The sequence below is a fragment of the Talpa occidentalis genome, unplaced genomic scaffold (genome assembly GCF_014898055.3).
Source record: "Talpa occidentalis isolate TD23 unplaced genomic scaffold, MPIMG_talOcc4v2.1 talOcc4.4, whole genome shotgun sequence".
Classification (NCBI taxonomy): Eukaryota; Metazoa; Chordata; class Mammalia; order Eulipotyphla; family Talpidae; genus Talpa; species Talpa occidentalis.
Window position 1 is genome coordinate 118,612,853 of NW_023604295.1, and position 12,047 is coordinate 118,624,899.

The window sequence follows — 12,047 nt, forward strand, 5'->3', positions numbered from 1 at the left end:
TTATTATAATTAGTCTTTTTCTTGGTGCCTTATTTAGGTTTTCAAAATTCCTGCTATGAGTGAGACCATCCGGTATTTTTCTTTTTCTTTCTGGCTTATTTCGCTGAGCATGATCCCTTCCAGCTTCATCCATGTTGCTGCAAATTGCATGAGATTATCTTTTAGATTGCAGAGTAATATTCCATGGTGTATATATGTCACATCTGCTTGTTCCAGTCATCTACTTTTGGGCATTTGGGTTGATTCCATAGCTTACCTATTGTAAATAGTGCTGCTATGAACATAGGGGTGCAGGTGCCCTTTTGAATTAATGTTTCTGTGTCCTTTGGGTAAATATCTAGGAGTGGAATTGCTAGATCATATGGAAGCTCCATCTTTACCAGGTTGAGGAATCTCCACGCAGCTTTCCATAGTGGTTGGAACAGTTTGCACTCCCACTAGCAGTGCAGGAGAGTTCCTTTTTCTCCACATCCTCGCCAACATGTGTTGTAGCTAGTTTTCTTAATATGTGCCATTCTCACTGGTGTAAGATGGTATCTCATGGTAGTTTTGATTTGCATTTCCCTGATTACAAGTTATACTGAACATTTTTTCATATGCCTGTTGGCCGTTTGCATATCCTCTTTGGAGAAGTTCCTTTTTAGCTCTTCTGCCCATTTTTTGACTGGATTATTTACTTTGTTTGTTGAGTCTCTTCAGCTCTTTGTAGATTTTTGTGATCAGTCCTTTATCGTTAGTGTTGTGTGCAATGAAGGGATTTTTTTTTAAATTTTAATTCACTCACTTTGGGAGTGAGTCTGATAACTTTTTTGTATGAAGTTTATCAATTTTAGAACTTTTCTGAAAGCGATATTTTAGTCTTTAATATTTACTTCTGCTCTTTGTATATAAGGTCGGAAAAGGATATTTTTCAGTGAGAATGATAATAAATATAGCCTTTAAAATTTAGCCAGATTTGTAATAGAGTAGTTATTTTCAGTTCCTGAGTGGAATGGACTCATTGAGATTGTTCTGTGTGCAAAGCACAGTGCAACATCATGGATGGAGATGTCTTGCTTGTATTCATTTGCTTATCATTCATTTGTTCAAAAAATACTTACTGGATGCCTTTGTGTGCCAGGCATTGTTCTAGGAGCTTGGCAAACTGTGATAAACAATACAGGTATGGATTTTAGTTTCATGGAGTGTATGTTCTAGTGAGGAAAATAGACAATCATTAGATAACAGAAATATTAGAGAATGATAAGTGGTAGGCAGAGAATTGAAATAAGATATGCTACAGAGTGACCAGGGACTACTTATTTTTTTAAGATTTATTTATTTATACAAGCACTGGGTACAGTCAGAAGTGGGGGAGGGTGAGAGAATTCACCAGAGCCAGAGCGGGGAGCAGAACAGGCAGAAGGACCGAAGTATACTGCTGAGGGGAGCAGCAGGCGTGGCAGGAGAGGTCTGAGTGCCATGTGGGGCCCTCGCTGGTGGCCGGGGGTCAAACCGGCACTGCAGAGGCTGCGGGCAGCTTTGCAGCCCAGTGTTCAACCGCTGCGCCACCAGGGGAGGCCCCAGGGACTTCTTTTGATGGGTGATTCAAGAAGACCTCTTTTAGGAGATGATATTAGGATGAATTTGAGAGGACACAGAATGAGCCTGATGGTGGCTCGGTGGGTGCAGAAGCACACAGGGCTGTGGAGACAGCTTTTGCAGTGGTCCCAGCTAAAACGAGCTTGCCATCTTTGAGGAACCAAAAAATGAAGCATAGTGGGTGCAGGGTTCATGAGGGGAAAGTGAGATGGGAGAGGGAGTTAGTGTGATCACATGGTGCTGTGGTTCTCAATCTGGGTTTCACATTAGAAATGTCTACAGAAATTCTCTAAAATTATCTTATCTTGGCCAAATTAAATCTGCATCTATGAGGCAGAACCTGGGATCCATTGTTGTTTTGTTTGTTCCCATAGGAATCCAAATTTGATTTGAACCGACATGGTAAATCTGGGTTTTGAAATGGTAAGGAATATTATTTTAGGATCAGTGGACTCTCAGTGGAATCCTTAAGTAAAGCGGGAGTTAGTGAGTATGTCTGACTTAGAGGGGTGTGAGCAGATCCGTGTTCAGAAAACTGGATTCAGGATACCGAATGGTGGTGGGAGGAAGAGTGCTTTGGAGGCTCTGGGGAAAGTCACAGAGAACCACAGATGAGGACCCGAGGCAGATTTAGGGAGATGATGGTGACAATTGAATTGGACACTTTGGAGGGTGGATGTGGAGGATGGAGGATGGGTTTTCCTAGAGTGGGGGCTGTGAAAGGTGAGTGCAAGGGGCCTAAGACTTCTAGTTGTTTATGCTGAAACGATTTTGTTTCTAAGTCAAGTATTAAAGGGAACTTCAAAATATATTTTTTAGTGTGAGCCTAATGAATTTGTATGGAATGAACAAATCAACCTGGCAAGTAAACATATTTTAAATAATTATGAAGGTCCCTTTCAAAGGCAGAGATCGAATAGAAAGCTCAAAGCCTGAGAGCCAGCTGTCTGGGGGCCAAGATCCTGACCAGCAATGGGGGGGACCCAGGGTTGTAGCAGGAGGGCAGTGCTCACAGGAGCCACAGCAGCTCCCCCACAAGCCTTCACTGGTCAGGGGATGCCCCAGGCAGGTCCTATGGGGCAGATGGAAGGTGAGGGAAGATGAAGATACTTGAGCAATCACAGTGGGAATTAAAGGTTTATGCAGGAACAGGGCTTCCTCCCCAGTCCTCTGGACACAGATTCCATTCAGCCCCTTCTGGCCTCTCTCCCTCAGCCCTCTAGTGCTTCTGTTGGGTCTTCCTGACTCTTGGTTTGCTGCCAGTAGAATTAGCTTCACTGCTTTTCTTTTTGCTCTTGACTTTGTGCTAGTTTCTAGTAACAAAGCAAATGGGGTCATAGAGTCCTCCTTTTGTGCGCCCTGCCCCTTCCCTCTTCTCTGCTTGCCCTTGTAGAGGAAGACAAGCCGGGCTCATATATCCTGCTCATTGGAGCACAGCACAGCGCAGCGGACTGTGTTTCTGTACCTCAGCAGCGGACTAAAGCAGCACTTGCATCTGGATATTTTCCCAGGCTGTGATTTGTGGCGGACTCGCAAATAAAGAAACCAGCGGGGCCAGGAAGAGGGATTAGTAAATAGGGAATAGCCTCCACTCTTAATTTTAGTCTATTTCTTATCATTCTCTTATCTTTTGGGATTTGTCTATGATAATGAAACATTTATCTATATAACCCTCCAACAAAACTGTAAAACTTACGTATTTCTTTTCAACCACTTTCATTATAAAATATAACGACTGTACAAAGCTATCCATAGATGTACAGGTTAATGATTAATCAGAAAGTAGACACCTGTACAGCCGGTACACCACCTGCCTGCCCCAACCTTCATGTCCCTTGCCCCTCACACTCCTTCCTTTTCCTCCCAGGGAACCACTCTTCTCGTTTTCATGACATTAATTTTTCTTGCTTTAGAAAATAATCTTATTTTCATAATGTCATTTGATTTTACTTATTTTTTAATGCAATATAAATGGAATTAGACTGTACATCTTTTGAGTCTCATTCTTTTGTTCTGTGTTAGGTTTATAAGATACATTTATTTAGTTGTGTGTAACTATAGCTTGCTAAATTTCACTGGCATGTGGAATCTCATTGAATGAAAATATGACCACTCTGTTTATGCACCTCTTTGGTTCACAGCTTGGGGAATACAAAGGATGCTGCTGTGAATAATCTCATACTGCATCCTACCGAGTTTCTTCATCAGCCTGGAAGAGGAGTTGCTGACTCGTGGGTCATGCCTTTCCTCACCTTTCTTGTGTCCCAGGATGACCTTATGTGCTTGCCAACATTTAGTATTATCAAACCTTTTTCTTGTTTGTTTGCTTTTTTTTAAAATAAATTTTATTTTTATATTCCCCATACAATTGCTATCCCCTTATTTTTACCCCAATCCCTCCCCTCCCCACCCCCCACCCCCCATAGAGTGTCTCTTGTTCATAGTTGTTTGTTGATTTTGATATTTTCTTTCTTATAGTTATTCTTTTTCCTGGTCCCTTATTTAAGTTTCCTAGATTCCTGCTATGAGTGAGACCATCTGGTATTTTTCTTTTTCTTTTTGGCTTATTTCACTGAGCATGATCCCTTCCAGTGCCATCCATGTTGCTGCAAATTGCATGTGTTTATCTTTTTTGAATGCTGAGTAATATTCCATGGTATATATGTACCACATCTTCTTGATCCAGTCATCTATTTTTGGGCATTTGGGCTGTTTCCAAAGCTTAGCTATTGTAAACAGTGCTGCTATAAACATAGGGGTGCAGGTGCTCTTTGGAATTGATGTTTCTGTGTCATTTGGGTAAATACCTAGGAGTGGAATTGCTGGATCATATGGAAGCTCTATGTTTAGTAGGGTTTGTTTGCTTTTTTAAGATGAGGGTGTATATTCATCTCTCTTTATGACTCTCTCTTCTCTGTTTACTGGTAAGGTTGATCCTTTCATCTTTATGGCCATATGGAGTTTGTCTTTTGTGAAGCAGGTCATTTTTCTGTTGTGTTGTCTACCTCTTTTGAATTGTTTGTAGAATTCCTTACACATTCTGGATCTTAGTCTCCTGTTCGACATAGATATGACTCATTTCTTATCCTACCTGGTGGCTTGACTTGTAACTCTCCTTATGGTGTTTCTTGGTAAACAGAAAATTTTAATTTGATGTAGTCAAATTTAGAAATCATCTCCTTTATGTTTGTGCTTTTTGTTTCATGCTTAAGACATCTCTCCCTATCCCGAGGTCAGGAGGATAGTTTCTGTCTTAAATTTAAACCTGTAGAGTTTAGCCTTTCTTGCTTAGGTCTGAAGTTCATCTGAAATTAATTTTTATGTGTAGTGTGAGGTAAAGATACAAATTAATTTCTTCTTTATGGAGATAACAATTATCCTACTGCCATTTATTGAAAAGACCCCTTGCTACCTCTGTGAGGTATAACATTTAAGAGTTTAATTCTGATTCTGAGCATTGGTCTGCTTTATCAGTCTATTCATTGTCTATAACACACTGGTTTAATTATGATGTCTCTTTAAATCAAGTTAATATTTGAGATGGCATTTGTGTTCAACAGAGTGTTGGTCCCTCACATTTCCGTATAAAATTTTAGAATCAACTTATCAAATTCCACCTGCCCCTAAATAAAGTTTTTGGATTTTGAGTGGGATGGTATTGAATTTCTGAATTGCTTTGGAGAAAACTGATAGCTTTACAATGTTGAGTCTTTATAAATCTTTTTAATAAATGTCTTAATAAGATTTTACAGTTTTTTCTCCTTGAACATCCTACGTATCTTTTGCTGAGTTATTGCTAGGTACTATATGTTTTTTTTAATACTTTTTAAATTGATATTTTTAAGATTCAATTTTATGCTTGCTCTTATATAGAAAGTAGTTGGTTTTCTACATTGCTAATTGATTTTCCTATGCTGCTAAATTTTCTCCTAGCCTAACAACTTATCTGTAAGTACCTTTGGCTATTCCACAAACATAATCATATCATTTGTGAGTCATGACAGCTTTATTTCTTCCTTTCTAATTCTAGTGCCTTTTATTTACTTACGCGTGGCTAGGGTCCCATTTGACTGTTAACTAGAATTACTGATGCTAGGCATTCTACTGCTAATTTTGAAGGGGAATTTTCTGCTTTTAACTATTAAGTATGATGATTGCTATGGCAGTTCTGGGTGGGAGCAGATAATCTAATAAAGGGGAAAGAACTGATCTCCTAGTCTTATTTTTCTAAGGGCATTAAAGAATGAAGATTGAATTTTATTAAATATGTTGCTTGCATTTATTGAGGTATGATTTTTCTGAGTTAATGTGAGAAATTAAGTTCCTAATTTTGGCATGTTAAACAAACTAAGTGTCTGTGATAGAATTAACTTGATAATTTACATATTATTGTACTTGGCTAGCTAAAGTTTTGAGTGGGGTTTGTATCTGTGTCATGAGAGTGTGTAGTCTATGATTTTCCTTTCTTACACTATCTTTGTTGTTAAAAATAAGGCATTGAAATATTTAATTTAATTCTGAATTTCCCTGAAGAATAAAAATCAAGTGTTTCTGATGTGAAAGGCACAATTGCATTGACATAGAGCTATTTACCCATGCATGTAGTTTAAGGAATATCAAATATTTAGGAACTGGTTTTCTTTGGAAATCATGTTCAGAATGTTTCAATTTGGCTAATAGAGAAAATTATTTTATAGAGAAAGAGTTGTTTTCAAAATATTTTCATGAGAATGTTGGCAACATGTTTGTAGTGTCCTCATCCTTTCATAAAATAATTTTTTAGGTAAGTATTGTTGAAACTTGTTTTGATACCACTTCAATCTCTGAATTAAACTGTCAATGTGGAGCAAATATTTCTTGTCTTAGATAGTGAGTATTGAGTCAGCAGTTGAATACTCTATTTTCTAAAACAAGTTTTCATTGTGTTGTAAGTTAAAAAAGTCAAACTCTAGATAAAGGCCATTTGATGTATCATATCTAATGTAATTTTGATTGATGTTTACTTTCTGGATCCTATGTAAGTTTTTTATATGCTAATGTATTCTTTTGAAAAGTGTTCAGAAATCACCTGAGAACCTCAATGGTAGAACTTGCTCAAACAAAGGGGCCCTTCGATCCCTAATTATATGAAACACACACACACCCCAGAGGCAGTATTGGGCAGGTCAGAGGGCCAAGTAGTCAGCCTGAGGAAAGGGTGCCTGCCTCCCAGGAGGGGCTGTGCAGTCGTGTGTGTGCATACATGGGTGTATATGTACATGCATATATATGGTTTGTATGATTGTTTATCATGGCCACTGACTATTGAAACAAACGGGATATATTAAAAAACCATGAATTCACAAAGAAGGAAATTTAACAAAGTGTGGTAAGAGGTCATTTTAATGTATACTTGAACTATTAATACCATCTACAACAAACATGATCTATTCTACTGAAATGGCAGTGTTCCAGTGTTTTGTGGTGGCAAAGGCAATGATTCAGGAAATATTAAGGTTTTAGAATGAGAGGAGACAGCCATGCTGTCTCATGTTCTTGCCCCAGAGATGAGGCCAGTGAATTGCTAAGATCAGAAAGGCATTTTTTATTAGAGTTGGCACTAACTTTATTTTTAACTTCACTTACTCAACACAAATTTATTGAGAATTTATTATGTGTGAGTTACTGTTCTACTTAATGGGGATAGATAGTGAGCAAGTAAAATCCCTCCCTCGTGGGGTTTATATTCCAAAGTTGGAGACTGGCAACAAACAAAGGGCTAAATAATGAAATGACAGGTGTTGAGTGGGGAGAAGAAAACTATAGCAAGAAAAGGAATAATGCTGATAAGTAATGCTGTACTGGGTAAAATGGGCAAGAAAAGTCTCACTGAGGACATGACCTTGGGACAAAACCTGAATGAAATGAAGGAATAAGCCCTGTAGGAATCCAGGGAAGAATGTTCTAGAAAAAAGAACAAAGTGCAGATGCTGGGTGGGTTCCTAGATACCAAGGTCAGTGTGGCTAAAGCAGGTAAGTCTTGGTGGTGGGCCTGGAGGTGGGAGATGGGCTAGGGATTATTAGTAGCCTGGGGGCCATGTGAGGACTTTGGGATTTTCTAAATATGCAAGAAGATATTGGAGAGCTTTGAGCAAGGAAATAACATGATCTGATTTTGGTTTGGAATGATCCACTCTGGCTGCTGTAGAGCAGTTTGGAGAGAAATAAGGCTGGAAGAGGGCTAGAGGTGTGAGGCTACAGCAGTGTTTGGTAAGAGACCATGGAAACCAGACACTCAGAGCAGTGAGATAGTGACAGCTTGATGGCTTCTTGATACATTTTAATGGCAGAACCACAAGATTTGCAGCACTGGATGTGGGATCTAAGGGAAATTCCAGGTACCCCAGCAGTTTTGTCTATTTTCTTTCACCTGACTCGACCATGTTACAATAGAAAGAGTTTCCAGGATTTAATTTTGCTTTTGTTTTAAACCGAAGGCTTTTCTTTTTTTTTTTTTTTTTTTTGCTTTGGAATTAATTTATTTATTTATTTTTTTTTTTAATAAATTTTATTGTTATATTCCCCATACAATTGCAGCCCCCCCATTCTGACCCCAATCCCTCCCCTCCCACCCCCCTAAAAGTGTCTCTGGTTCATAGTTTTTTGTTGATTTTGATTTTCACTTTCTTATAGTTATTCATTTTCCTGGTCCCTTATTTAAGTTTTCTAGATTCCTGCTATGAGTGAGACCATCCGGTATTTTTCTTTTTCTTTTTGGCTTATTTCGCTGAGCATGATCCCTTCCAGCGCCATCCATGTTGCTGCAAATTGCATGTGTTTATCTTTTTTGAATGCTGAGTAATATTCCATGGTATATATGTACCACATCTTCTTGATCCAGTCATCTATTTTTGGGCATTTGGGTTGTTTCCAAAGCTTAGCTATTGTAAACAGTGCTGCTATAAACATAGGGGTGCAGGTGTTCTTTGGAATTGATGTTTCTGTGTCCTTTGGGTAAATACCTAGGAGTGGAATTGCTGGATCATATGGAAGCTCTATGTTTAGTAGGTCCAGAAATCTCCATACAGCTTTCCACAGTGGTTGGACCAGTTTGCACTCCCACCAACAGTGCAGAAGAGTTCCTTTTTCTCCACATCCTCGCCAACATTTGTTGTTGCTAGTTTTTTAATATGTGCCATTCTCACTGGTGTAAGATGGTATCTCATGGTAGTTTTGATTTGCATTTCCCTGATGACAAGTGATGTTGAACATTTTTTCATATGCCTGTTGGCCATTTGCATTTCCTCTTCAGAGAAGTTTCTTTAAGCTCTTCTGCCCATTTTTTGACTGGATTATTTTCTTTGTTGTTGTTGAGTCTCATCAGCTCTTTGCAGATTTTTGTGATCAGTCCTTTATCATTAGTGTTGGGTGCAAAAATGTTCTCCCAGTGGTGGGGTTTCTCTTTGTTTTTGTTATTGTCTCTTTTGCTGTGCAAAAGCTCTTTAATTTGATGTAGTCCCAGCTGTTTATCTTTGCCTTCACTATCACTGCTTTGGGTGATGTGTCTGTAAAGATGTCTTTGATGTGCAAATCACGTAGTGTTTCGCCTATATTTCTTCTATATATTTTATGGTTTCAGGTCTTATGTCTAGTTCTTTAATCCATTTTGAGTTGATTTTTGTGTATGGTGTGAGGTGGTGGTCAAGCTTCATTCTTTTGCATGTAGCGACCCAGTTTTCCCAGCACCATTTATTGAACAAACTTTCTTTGCTCCAATGCATATCTTTGCTCCTTTGTCAAAGATTAGTTGACCATAAATCTGTGGGTTTATTTCTGGATTTTCTATTCGATTCCATTGGTCTGTATGTCTGTTCTTGTTCCAATACCATGCAGTTTTGATGATTATGGCTTTGTAGTATAGTTTGAAGTCTGGGAGTGTGATGCCTCCATTCCCTTCTTTTTTTTTCAGGAGAGCTTTGGCTATTCGGGGTTTTGGTGATTCCATATGAATTTCATCAATAATTGTTCTATTTCTTTGAAGAATGACATTGAAATTTTGATTGGAATAGCATTGAATCTGTATATTGCTTTTGGTAGGATGGCCATTTTTAATAATGTTTATTCTTCCAATCCATGAGCAGGGGATGTCTCTCCATTTCTTTGTGTCTTCTTCTATTTCTTTTAACAGTGTTTTATAGTTTTCTTGTATAGGTCCTTTACCTCTTTTGTTAGATTTATTCCAAATATTTGATTTTTTTTGTTTCAATAACAAAAGGGATGGTCTTTTTGATTTCTTCTTCTTCAGATTTATTGTTTGTGTATAGGAAGGCTACTGACTTTTGCGTGTTGATTTTGTATCCTGCCACTTTACTGAACTGATTGATGAGTTGAATTAGCTTTTCTGTGGAGTTTTTGGGTTCTCTATGTATAAATCATATCGTCTGCAAATAGTGATAGTTTGACTTCTTCTTTTCCTATTTGGATTCCTTGGATGTCTTTCTCTTGTCTTATTGCCCTGGCTAGGACTTCCAGTATTATATTGAAAAGCAATGGTGAGAGTGGACATCCTTGTCTTGTTCCAGATCTTAATGGAATTGCTTTCAGCTTTTCACCATTGAGAATGATACTGGCTGTTGGCTTGTCATAGATGGCCTTTATGATGTTGAGGTATGTTCCTTGTATCCCCAGAATTTCAAGGGCTTTTATCATGAATGGGTGTTGCACTTTGTCGAAAGCTTTCTCAGCATCTATTGATATTATCATATGGTTTTTATATTTCTTTTTGTTGATGTGTTGGATAACGTTGATTGATTTTCGGATGTTAAACCATCCTTGTGCCCCTGGAATGAATCCAACTTGGTCGTGGTGAATTATCTTATGGATACATTGTTGGATTCTGATAGCTAAAATTTTATTGAGGATTTTTGCATCAGTGTTCATTAGGGAGATTGGCCTGTAGTTTTCCTTTTTTGTGTTGTCCTTGTTCGGTTTTGGTATTAGTGTAATGTTGGCTTCATAAAACGTGTTTGGTATTGTCCCTTCCTTCTCAATTTTTTGGAAAGTTTGTGAAGGATAGGCACTAATTCGTCTCTGAATGTTTGGTAGATTCATTTGTAAATCCATCAGGTCCTGGGCTTTTGTTTTTTGGGAGGTTTTTGATTACCATTTCAATTTCGCTAATTGTAATTGGTCTGTTTAGGTGTTCTATTTCTTCTTTATCTAGCTTTGGGTGATTGTAGAGTTGTAGGAATTTGTCCATCTCCTCTAGATTGTTAAACTTGTTTCCATATAACTGTTCATAGTAGTTACTGATTATTCTTTTGATTTCTGCTGTGTCCGTTGTGATTTCTCCTCTTTCATTGATGATCCTGTTTATTTGTGCTTTCTCCCTTTTTTCCTTTGTGAGCCTGGCTAGGGGTTTGTCTATTTTATTGATTTTTTCAAAAAACCAGCTCTTGGTTTCATTGATCTTTTGGATTGTTTTTTTAGTTTCAATTTCATTTATTTCTGCTTTGGTTTTTATTATTTCTTTTCTTCTACTGGTTTTGGGGTTTTTTTGTTGTTCTTTTTCTAGATCTTTGAGCTTCGAGATGAGGTTGTTTCTTTGTGTTCTTTCTTGTTTCTTGATGTGAGCTTCTATTGCTATATATTTTCCTCTTATTACTGCTTTTGCTGCATCCCATACATTTAGGATATTAGTTGTCCTCCTTGTCGTTCAATTCAAAAAATTTTTTAATTTCTTCTTTGATCTCCTCATTAGTCCAATGGTCTTCCAGTAGTGTGGTTTTTAATCTCCATGAGGTAGGAAAGTTCCTCGCCTTCTTTTTATGGTTTATTTCTAGTTTGATGCCTTCATGGTCAGAAAAGATGGTTGATATGATTTCAATCTTGGTGTATCTGTTGATGTTTGTCTTGTGCCCCAGTATGTGATCAATCCTGGAGAATGATCCGTGTGCGCTTGAGAAAAATGTGTACTCCGTTTTTTTTGGGTTTAGTGTTCTATAGATGTCTGTTAAGCCCAATTGCTCTAGGTCCTTATTTAGAGCTTTGGTTTCTTTACTTATTTTTTGTCTTGTTGATCTATCCATTGTTGATAGTGGTGTGTTGAAGTCTCCCACTACGTATGTGTTTTCTCTGATGTCTGTTTTCAGAGAGGACAACAGTTGTCTGATATATTTTGGTGCTCCTTCGTTTGGTGAGTATATGTTAATGAGTGTTATTTCTTCTTGAAGTATTGTCCCCTTGATCATAATGTAGTGACCATTGGGGTCTCTTTTTATCTTTTTGAGTTTGAAATCTGTTTTATCTGATATAAGTATAGCTGTTCCTGCTTTCTTTTTTGGTCCATTTGCTTGTAGGATTGTTTTCCATCCTTTAACTTTGAGCCTATTTTTATCTTTTGTAGCTAAATGTGTTTCCTGGAGACAGCAAAAGGTTGGGTTTTGTTTCTTAATCCAGGCTGCCACTCTGTGTCTTTTTATTGAAGA

The 12,047-nt window shown here is 37.9% G+C and overlaps 1 protein-coding gene across 16 annotated transcripts in view; it reads left to right on the plus strand.

Annotated features, from left to right (window-relative positions):
- Positions 1-12,047, plus strand: part of CSGALNACT1 (chondroitin sulfate N-acetylgalactosaminyltransferase 1) — a 304,654-nt gene that overhangs the window by 171,041 nt on the left and 121,566 nt on the right. Inside the window, exon 1 of one of the 16 annotated variants that reach the window (XM_054700956.1) lies at positions 3,723-3,812. The exons of the other annotated variants lie outside the window; for them this stretch is intronic. The gene's annotated coding sequence lies outside the window, so the exon portion shown is untranslated. Of the gene's footprint in view, positions 1-3,722; positions 3,813-12,047 lie in introns of those variants that run through there. 16 annotated transcript variants of the gene reach the window in all.